Genomic DNA, 12006 nt, shown 5'->3' with positions numbered 1-12006 from the left:
AGGACTTCCACTAATGAGCAAAATGGCTCATTCCGTTGGTGACCATTTCTTGAATACGTGGGGATAACTTTGTGAAGGCACATCTGATATCACTTTCAGGGTTCAGTCTGTTTCTATTTATACTACGGAGACTCAAGACGGCCGTGGGAGAGTGAGGCAAGAGGTACCATGAATGAATGACCAGTGGTTGTGTATGGAGGTAGAACTAGGGCTATATCTCGTGGGCTGTCGTTACCCCTGAAAAATGTCAAATTACTCCCTCTTGGGGGTAATTTGACCCTAATTGAGAACCACTGCATTAAAGTGTTATGTTATGATGCCACGAGTCATAAACATCACAATGTATGGTGAGTTGCATTGTATTCTGGCAGGGGAGTGTGTCATTAATAACCAGACTTGCGACGATACATTATATAAGAAACTATAACAGTCGAACAAGTATGACAATCAGATATTTTAATGCCAGGTGAATGGATGAAATGTCGGTGTTCTTGAAGTTTTTGCTCCTATTTTTTGTTTTACCATCCAGAAGACAATGTGACTCGCCTTCACTATAACTGTTCATCCACATGACTGTTAACTGTTCACCCACATAACTTTAAGACACACACACACACACACACACACACACACACCTAACCTAACCTTACTCAAAAACTTAACCCAATGTGACTTATCTTCCCTAACCTATCGTAACTTAACCTAACCTAACCTAAAAACTTAACCAACATAAAAACTTAATCCAATGTGACTTATCTTCCCAAACCTAACCTAACCAAACCTAACCTAACCTAACCTAACCTAACCTAACCTAGATATCGATCCTTTCTGTGTATATTTATCTCTGCCATAAAGTTTTTGCTCATATAATTACACTATCTCCCTCCGCCCACCTCCGTCAACTAACAGCCTCACCTTGGGCTTGGTAGTCGCCCTGTTCCATTAATACATTCCTCACACACACACACTAACACGTCACACACACACACACACTAACACGTCACACCCACACACACTAACACGTCACCCACACACACTAACACGTCACCCACACACACACCCCTCCCACGCTAACACGTCAGGTGGTGTGCTGGAGGTGATACAGTTATAAAAGAGAGACAGGTTGGTTAATGGCTACAGGCCGTATGATTTTGACCAGACTGACTTATTCCTACTCTACTCTACCCTACCTTCTACCTTTTCCTTACTCTATCCAGTACCCTATCCAGTACCCTATCCTCTCCTCCTGCCTTTACCCTACCTTACCCTATCCTACACCACCTTCTTGTGCCCTACGTTGCCCTACCCTGGTTAACCTTATCCTACCTTACTCTGCTCTACCCTACCTTATCTTATCCTACCCATCCCTACTGTATCATACTTCATCTTACCTTACCCAACCTTATTCTGCCCTACCTTACCTTTCTCTATCCCTACCTTCCTCTACCCTACCTTACCTTACTCTACCCTTACCTTACTCTACCTTACCCTACCTTTCTCTAACCCTACCCTACCCTCCCCTGCCCTACCCTACCCTGTCCTACCCTACCCTACCCTACCATACCCTCCCCTTCCCTCCCTTACCAAGCCATGAGGAGCGGTGTTTACATACCTTAACCTGCTCTTGGACGTGTGTGTGTGTGTTCCTGGTTACCACTACCGCCAGTCCTCCAGTGTTGGTGTTGCACTTTCACCTCCGAGCCCTTGGTCATGACCTTAGACGGGGTCACTCACGTAGATTTCCCTCCTCCTAGAGTTTGTACCGGGAATTTTCCCCCCACACACTCATCATTCTGTCACTTTATGTAACTTGCTGACAAAACCCATAACCCTTCAGGCTTTTACGCCCTTAATGCATGAGTCATAAAGGCAAGTATGAACTACTCATGCTTCCCTGTTGGGCGCTGTAAACGCTTCTGCGCTTCACCTTGCACAGGATGTAAGGGGGTGCCCAATAAACTAGCCCCCTCGGGGGCAATCTAAAAATCTAATTTACTCTCTCTCTCTGTATACGACTATATCTATCTATCCTCTCTGTCTGTCTGTATATCTATGTCGTCCGTCTGTCTGTCTATCTATCTATATATCTTCATCAGCATCAAAGTTTGTTCGTGTACTTGCTACATTTGTGAATCAATTGACCAACTTACGTACACACTTTGACGTTATCTTTTTCTTGTTAAATATTTCACGAACTCGATCTCTTAACTCACAAGTCTAGTTTAATTACAATATTTTTCACAGTACACACTACACTATTTGAGTTCCTTGATCTATATTCTTCATTCTCTTTTTGTAATTCACCTAAGGATATATTTAGTATTTTCTTGGTGATATCCTTGTAAACTTGTATTTATATATATATATATATATATATATATATATATATATATATATATATATATATATATATATATATATATATATATATATATATATATATATATATATATATATATATATATATATATATATATATATATATATATATATATATATATATATTTCACGAGACACAAAGATATACTGTTATCCCCCCCCAAAAAAAAAAATAATAATAATAAATAATAAATAAATTGCAACATGTCATCACAGACAGACATACTGTAATATCTTCGAAGATGAAAATAAAAATTCCTTTAATCTTGTGAAATATATTGCAACAGTTAATATTTTACTGTTGATACGAAATAAAACACAAACCACAATATTGTTCTTTGCTGACGTCAACTAAACAACATGGACTGCAACTGATTATTATTATTGTTTTCTCTCTATTTCTCTCTTACGTCAGCAGTGTTTAGTTTTTTTAAGTCATTTGCATAAATTTGCATACGTGATTTACTGTTCCTGCAAGAAGCGTCATACTTGTCTTGTAGAATTTGTCACCTGCATATTTAAGTCATTAGTCCAAGTGGTTAAAACTAATTCAGGTGGTTGTCAGGTGGTTAATATTAGTTCTGATGGTTAACACTAGTTCAGGTGATTAACACTAGTTCAGGTGATTGACACCAGTTCAGGTGATTAACAGTAGTTCAGTTGGGTAATTAACACATTTCAGGTGATTAATAACACAGTTTAGGTAATACATTAACACAGAGTTAATTATCACTATTGTTCACTACTTGGTCAGCACACCTATAACATACTGCACTGGGCTTTTCCTTCAAGTGTATAAACGTTTATCCTTGAGTTAGTGAACCAGAGCAGATATTACCCATTTGTTCAACACATGTAAAGCAACGAGTTAAGGCAGATGTTTACCGAATTTTAGCTATCGAAGTATCGAACACATATTTGCAGATATTTTCGTACAATGGTGACAAACGTAAGTACACTACACTGTAATCGAACATCTACCGACGTTTGTATCAAGGCGGCGAGATATTTAGCTCCTTTGTAGCGAACCAGAAAGCAGGTATTTCTTACCACTTCAAACACACGCGTATCACTATCGAGCCTCACCAGGTGTACAGTCCTGAAAGGTGGCGAGTAAGGGCAGGTGTGTGAGGTGTGTGAGGTGCGCTGGGCGACTGACAGTGGTGGTGGCCCCGAGCCCCCGACCCAACTACTCTTGCACTAATACCAGTTTTTTTTTCCTTCTATTCCTTGCTTTACTTCCCGGTCTCGCCATCACGGGCGTACGTGTGTGTGTGTGTGTGTGTGTGTGTGTGTGTGTTTAATTATTTGAATGGAGGTGTTGGTTTATGGGGGGGGGGGATTGTCTTCAAGTGTGTGAGGGTGTTTATATACATGTGTGGGGAAGTATGTTAGTGTGCTCGTAGGTGTGTGTGTGTGTGTGTTCGCACACAGGGTGGTGAAATGCGTCTAGTGTGGCAGCATTATGTCAGCATAAAGGTGCAAACACTGCTTTCTCCCTCTCGCTTTCAGCTGCCGCCGCTGGCTAGCCCTCGTGGCGAACAGGGAAGCAACTTGCATAAGTCTTCCCCTGCCAATACACAGCCTTCTCACCATCAAGACTCCTGCTGTGCCTCCTCGTGGCAACACACGGTAACTGGGTGCCTCGTGGGCCCAGACTCGATCAGCAGGGGATCTCGGAGTAGCAGTGGGCCCCAGAGGGACGGTGCCTAGGCCCACTGGCATGTGGACACGCTCGGGCGCCTACCAACCATTGCCCCGCTGCCTTGCGGATTAACCTTGGCAGGTATAAGGGTATGGGGGTAAACCCCGAACGAAAAATCTGCTGTGGAGTCCCGCATCAAGCAGACATGCTTCCAGAGCTCCAACAAGACCCCAACGGCGGAAGAGGTGACCATTGTGGAAACCCAACGATTACACCGGCGGACGAAGGCATTGCCTGTTGGACAGGCTACTAAGGCGAAACCCAACAAACTGGGCTATCGGCAGTCCATTGCAACTCTCCTTCTCCTCAGTCTTTGCAACACTTGCACCACTGGATCAGGAAAAGGGAGAGCCAAGATGTGTGGTTGCCGCCTGTGCTCCTGCCTCACCACATAAAACAACTCATGCGCAGCCATCATCCAGCTCATCAAACCTTTCATCATCATCAAAACCCCTATAGTCTATACCCTTAAGCCTTTGGCAGACTCCGAAACCGTGTCTTCGGCTGTAGGGAGCTGAAATTATCTGCAAAGTTGCACGTATATCGAGCAGTGGTCCTCCCCACCCTGCCATATTGCAGTGAGACATGGGTCACAAACAGGAAGCACCTCAAAGCACTTGAAAACTTTCACCAACATAGTCTACGTTCCACCCTCCATGGTCGCTGGGAAGACAAGAGAACAAATGCCAGTATTCTTGCTGACACCAACTGGAGGAGCATCGAGGCTACCATTATCCATGAACAACTATGCTGGACTGGCCATGTTACTGGCATGGACGGCAGCAGACTGCCAAAGCAGCTATTTTACAGTCACCAAACAATTAGTAGACGTAATGCCGGCGGGCAATTGAGAAGGTATAAGGATAGTCTTAAGACAAACCTGAAAAAGTGCCAAATCGACCTCCTCACCTGGGAGTCGATTACTCCACATCGTAACGCTTGGAGGAGCACCACACGAGAAGGTGTCAATACTTTCGAATTAGCCGACTGCAAACCGAGGCAGACAAGCACCAATGCCGGAAAGACGCCGCCACTGCCTCTCCCACACTAGATGCAGCCCTCCACATATGCAACGAATGTGAACGACTCTGCCGGTCCCGTATCGCCCTTTTTGGTCACCTCAAAACTCACCAACCTAGGTGACATCCCTAATACCTCATATCATTGTATCATAGCTGGATGATCTGCATATTCGATTCCGAGTGACAACAAAGTAGTAGTAGTAGTAGTAGTAGTAGCAAGGTAATGGTTCGCCACGTACCCTGGGAAATCCCTATCTACGATCTTCGCCCTCGTCTCCCACAACTACTCGACATGGAACGCCGCATCAACCCGGTCTCCAAACGTCCATCCAACGAACTCATCGGCTGGTTGGTGGGCCCCCTCCCCCCGAAGGTGAATGTAGGACCTATTCACAACTGTCCTCTCGACCGATTTATCGGAACCCCGGAAATCTGTGGTCATTGCCAATCGTGGAAACACCGCACCGGGGAGTGCACGAGGATGGTCGCCTGCTCTTTCTGTGAAGGTCCTCACAACACAGTGGAATGCAAATTGAAATTTCAGAACAAAATCCCTGTTGTTCCATGGTGTGTCAACTGCCATGGCAGTCACCACACCTGGAATGCCAACTGCCCACAGCGTCCTGGCACTCGCCCAGGGAAAACTTACCTTGTTCCACCGCCCTCGTCTCTGACGAAGCCCCTGTCAACCAAACCTCACTCCTATCCACCACCGCCTCTTCCATCCACCAAGGATTTCCCATTGATCTCCTCTCCCCTACCATCCCCCCTATCACCCCTACCACCCATCCTTTCTCCCCTCCCTCCCTCTCCCTACCGTTCTTGGAACAAGGTCGTTGCCGGCCCTGCCACAGTCACCACCACCTCCTGCCCACCCGGACCCCCGCTGTCTCTCACCAGCACCACCACCTCTTACTCAACTGAACCCTCACCGTCCCTCTCCGTCGCTACCACCACCACCACATGCCCAGTCGGGCCCTCGGCAATCCTCGCCGCCACCTCCAGCTCCTGCACAGGTACACCAAGTTGGTTCTATGGAAACAATCACTCTCCGTCTGGATCGCCACTCCAACCAAATCAACCTTCTCTCTGCCCAACTCAACTCGTTTGTGAAAACAATTGCGACATGCAGAGGCAACAACAACTCATTCTGTACACCCTGACCCAACAAGGGCGCACTTTGCAAGCCCTGGTGACCCGCCTCCTTCCTTCTCCGGAGATGGAGGATCCATCCCTCGCTCTCCCTCTCCTTCCTCTCCAATGTCCTCAACAGAATTTGGTACCTCCTCCAGAGCCCTGTCTATTCCCACTAACTCATCTCACACTGGAGGCCATTCCCTCCTCTTCTTGCAATGGAACATCCAGGGACTTAGACCTCGCCGGACAGACCTCGCCCAGTTTGTGCTCTCCATCAAGTAGATGTCACTCTACTTAGGAAACCATCACGGGCGATTTTACTCCACTCCGCTTTTCTGGCTATACTGTTTACACCCTGCCTCGGTACCCTTGTGCCTAACACCGTTCCATCTGTTGGTCTCCCTTCACTTGACTCACATGGGCCGTCTGAACTACTTTCTCTCTCCCTTACTCTTGGTGACCAGACTCTTCGTGTAGTCAATGTTCATTACAAGAGTGATTCTCTGGACCCCCAGGTTCTTCACGACCTCCATGATGGGGTTCCCACTATTGTTCTTGGCGACTTTAATGCCCGCCATCCCACTCTTACTCCAGATCATCCCACTCCATGTACCCTCAACGGATCACATCTCTCACAGTTTCTTAATGGGGATGATGATTTTCGCTTTCTTTGTCCTGACGATCCTACTCGCCTCCCCCATAGTTTCCTTGATGTTTGCTTACTATTGAACGGTCATACCTCCTTTCATCCTACCATCTGCACCGAGCCTGCTCTGTATAGTGACCATCTTGCCGTTACTACCCATCTCAGGCTCTCCTTCTCTGCCCCTACATCAGCTCCTTATCGATCCCCTCGCCTTCGTCTCAAACAAGATGCTGTTCCTTCCTGTATCCAATACCTTTCTACCTGGGCGGATTCCTATGTTGTCCCGCAGTCCCTTGACTCTTAAAGCGCTGATTTTGTTAATGCTGTGTATGACTCTGTCAATCGCGCTTCCCCCCCACGCCCTCCCCGTCACCCCAGAAGTACCACCAACTACTGGTATCGCATCCCTACCATGAGACACCTCCGGCAGGTACCCCGTGATCTCCACTCTGCCAGAGGACTGGGAAGACTTCAAAAACTGGTGCTCCTTTGCAACTCAGGAGCGTCGGCGGATTCGTGAGGCGGACTGGCTACGGGCTATCCTTCACTGGGTCTCTATCGTTCCAGTTGTAAGGGCTGTAACGAGCGGGTGGTTGTCTGCCGCTCGTTTGCTTGTTCGCAGCCCCACCACGGGGTAGATGGAGGTGAGAAGGTCGCTGCTGCCTCGTCGCACACCAGACACTATCCAGCCGTCACCACAGCTGTACTCTCACTCAGCTGTTCGATTCCAACTGGTTGTGTACTCATCTGAGGTTCCTGGGGCTCGTGGGCTGATTCCCCAGTCCTTCACTATTCGGCTGTCAACTCCGGTCACCTACTCCAGCTACTGCGGCGGCTGCCACGTGATCGCCACTTCCTCCATGCCCTATCCACTGTCTAGTGCCTGACGTCTCTCCTGTGTGGCAAGACATCGCCCACCGACGTCGGCGCCAAGTGAGGAAGGTGCCCTGGACCTTCCCCCTGAGAGAGGATCACCGCGTTACCAAAACATTCCACCGTGCTGGTTTGGAGGAATATTCATCTGCAGCCTGTAGAAAATACCTGTACTTTGTTGTATTAATTGTTTTGTTTTAATTAATTGTTTGACTCCAGTGCTGTTTATTTAATATTTGTGTGAGTGGCGTCAGAGTTAAATTATTGCGATTATTTTCGTGGTAAAGATGTCAATCTCTAACGGTTGTTTGTTACCCCTTGGAAACCCATGGCTCTTGACTTTCTTTTTTATAAGATCCTGATTAGGCTGGCAAGGGATTTACAGTATATCCCAAAGACCAGGCCTTTACTCTAGTCGTCACCCTCTTATGTATGGAATCGGATTAATGCTATTCGGGGTACTCGACGGAGGCCTCCTCCCCACCTGACCCTGCCTGCTCTTTAATGGAGGACTGGGCACGAGCTTCCATCCCCCGAGGCACTTCGAGATCCGATGCAGGAGGCAGTGCAGGCTCGTATCGATACATCTGAGCCTGTTGTTCGTGCTGCTCTTACCTCCCCTGCCGTTACTGATTATCCCATCACACAGTTCGAGCTTGACAGTGCCCGTCGCTCTAGAAAAGACACCTCTCCTGGGGATGATCAGATAACCTACTCCGTCCTCAACGCCTGTACTAATATTCCTAACGGCCCCTTGCTTGCTCTCTACAATATGTCTTATGAACATGGGGTTCTCCCGTCTAACTGGAAAAATGCCACTATTATCCCCATTCCTAAGCCGGGAGCTCCTGGGAAATATCGACCTATTAGTCTTACCTCCTGTGTTTGCAAGATGATAAGAGAGGATACTCCATCATCGCCTTCTTCACACCATAGGCGACTTCCACAACTCCCTCAATGGTTTCATACAACATCACAGCACAACACACTCCATTGCTTCCTTTTATTGCAATCAGACTGCCCGCGTCTCCGTCTTCATTGATATCAAGGGAGCCTTTGATACGGCTCAGCCTGCCCTCATTTTAGCTGAATTTGCGCGGTTAGGGGTTAAAGGGAGATTTCTTCGATGGATCGCCTCTTACCTCACTGGACGTCAGGCCCGGGTTCGCGTTGAAGGCTCTATCTCCTGTTCAAGAAATGAACCTCGGCACCCCTCAAGGTGGAATCCTAAGTCCCACCTTGTTTAACACTCTCATGCACTCCATTGCATCTCTCCCGTGGCCGACAGAAGTTGTCCACTCAGGATATGCCGACGATGTCCTCCTCCAAGCCCTTGACTACCTCAGCATGTAGGAAGCCCTTGATCTGGTCTCCAGAGAATGTGATTCACTTGGTTTCCTTCTTTCAACTGCGAAAACAAAAGCCATGTGGCACGGTCGTGTTGTACCTCCCCCCCTTTTCTTATCAGGAACGCCCTTGGACTGGGTCAATGAGACAAAATACCTGGGTGTGTATGTAACTCGCACACTTTGTCAGATCCCTGAAGTCCGCTCTCTTCGAGACATATGCTTTCGGCGTCTAGCTCCCCTCTCTACCATGTGCAGGGGTTCCCTTGGTGCCACCACCCCTGTACTTCTCACCATGTACAAGTCCTTTGTCTGTTCCTGTGTCGACTACGCCGTCCCTGCCCTCGTCAACATTAGTCGGACTGCTGTCAACCGTCTCGAAATTATCCACAGGAAAGCTGCTCGTATCATCCTTGGGTCCCCTCAGTGGACACACTCTACCTCTCTATATACCGAACTTGGTCTTTCCCCCTTACAGGATCGTGTCCAGGAGTTTTACCTAAAACTACCGTTTCCATTCTACGGGATCCCCGGGGCAACTATGTCCAAGCCAAGTGACTCCTTCTGTCCGAGGCCGACCTCCATCTAGAAGACAGTGGCGAGGGTCACTCATCCGAGCCCTTCAGGAACACGACCTCCTCCCTGATATTGTTGTCACCCCTGCTGTTGGTTCGTTTCCTCCCTGGCTGGATTTTCAACTTGAAGTGATTGCCCTCGGTGGACCGTTCCCGAAATCCCACGTGAACCCTGTTATTCTCTGCAAATATCCATCCAATAAGCAGTCAGCTGCCTTGCTAAAAACTGACCATAGACCTCATTTGCAAGCTCCAAGTGAACAAAATACAGTACATGTACTGTATATTCAATTGGTGTCAAATTGTCAACATTACAAATGAACCAAGCCAAGAGGCTGTGGACATGATGTGACACGAGTTATGACCTCACATAACGTGGGTTACCACCACTGACAGCATTTAGACTGACACAAATGATCTGTGAGTTGATATACAGTACTGTATACAATAAATTTAAGTGATTTAAGATGTTTATTCATCTTCTCCAATAAAACAATATGGGCAAGCAAATTTCCTCCAAAAATTTGTCAGGGCAAGTAAATTTCTAAAGTCACTTACCTGGGATAAATAAATGTTGCACACAATCTGCACTGCCTGACTAATAATGTTAATTTTTAGCAATGTTCCTTTCTTCTTTCCAGTGTTTATCTTTAACTTTTTCCTATAACCTTAATCAGAATAATGTATGCTACATGTTCATTCTTTTTACTTTTTCCTCAGGTTCAGTTGACAGCACAACATCTTCTGCACATAGTAAGTGTAAGTTTCCAAGTTGTGTCATCATGTCTCCACTTCATCCCAAGAAAACAGTAAATAACCTTAGAAACATTACACTTTCCTGACACATCCCTTCTCACACATGTGCTCCTCCACCACAAAAACTCTGACACTCACTCATACACTATTAAAATATCTTACAACCCTTGTATTTACCTTGACACATGCTTTCTCAGTCATTACAGGAAAATAAAAATTATCTTTACCTTATAACCTCTGCCTTGCCAGCTAAGGGGGTATTTGGAAGTCCTATACTTATAATACCAAATCCCCAATACGTATATAGAAATGGGTTAGTGATAGGCAGTGGCATAGCGAGACCATGTGCCACTCAGGACGAGACTTCTGAGTGCCGCCCCATCAGAGCTACATCAATGGGTTTCGCTGAGAAGCTTCCTTGATAAAATTATTAAGTATTTGATTTGCATGTGTCTGTCATTTATATTTTCAGTTAGTCTTTAATTTATTGCTCAATAATAGCTGATGATGGCCACATGTATTTCTTGGATTCTAAGGAGAATTTGTGTTGTTGCCAATCGTCACCTAAAATTAAACCCACTATAGGACCACTGAAAATGCTACTGTACACATTATCCTGTTATGTTTCTTGACTTTTTCATTGCTACAGTAAAAGTCCAAAAATCCGGATGCCAGAAATCCGGACCACCCGAGAATCTGGACTTTTCGAAAACTCGTTTTTTTTTTTTTTTTTAGCGGGCTTTTGTGTGTGTGCGCATGCGTGAGCGCCACAGCTGCACAGCGACAACAAGCGACCACGTGGTCGCCACTTTAAAATGAGCAATCAAACCGTGACAACATATGTAATTTTGAGTCCTACTCTTTCCATTTACAGAGTACTATACAAGCCCATAATAATGGCTCCTAAAGTAGATAAACTTCGTTGTGTGAAGAGAAATAAGAACACGTTGAAATTGAGTGACAAACTTGAAATATTTAAGAAACTAGAACGTGGTGTGAGCAATACTGTTCTAATGGAAACATACGACATTGGAAAGTCTACAATTTATGATATAGAAAAGGCAAAGAATAAATTTCTAGAATTCACAGCTTTTTCTTTAAAACTGCTCATTTTGATAAATGAAGCATGCTATATTTGCTAATTAATAAACTATCAAAATGTACCTGTTCATCTCTTCTTTATTCCTCCTTAAATTTGAATTTTAAAAGTACTGCCTGAGAATCCGGAAAATCCGAAAATCCGGACTGACCCAATCCCCAAGCAGTACAGGTTGACAATCCCTTATCCGAAATCCTTGGGGCCAGAGGCATTTCGGATTTCGGAATTTTTCGGTTTTCAGAATGGTTAATTATTATTATTATTATTATTATTATTATTATTATTACAGTATTATTATTATTATTATTATTATTACAGTATTATTATTATTATTATTATTATTATTATTGTTTGTTTTTTTGGCCTACCGGGGCACAAGTCACTGACCCACATTGGGGCCTAGGTGGCGAAAATATAATAAAAATAATAATAATACAGTAATAACAATTCATAGGTCTAGGTCGTGTT

Source organism: Homarus americanus, unplaced genomic scaffold (genome assembly GCF_018991925.1).
Source record: "Homarus americanus isolate GMGI-L3 unplaced genomic scaffold, GMGI_Hamer_2.0 scaffold30108, whole genome shotgun sequence".
Lineage (NCBI taxonomy): Eukaryota > Metazoa > Arthropoda > Malacostraca > Decapoda > Nephropidae > Homarus > Homarus americanus.
The sequence above is the reverse complement of the archived record's forward strand: the minus strand, read 5'-3'. Positions refer to the sequence as shown.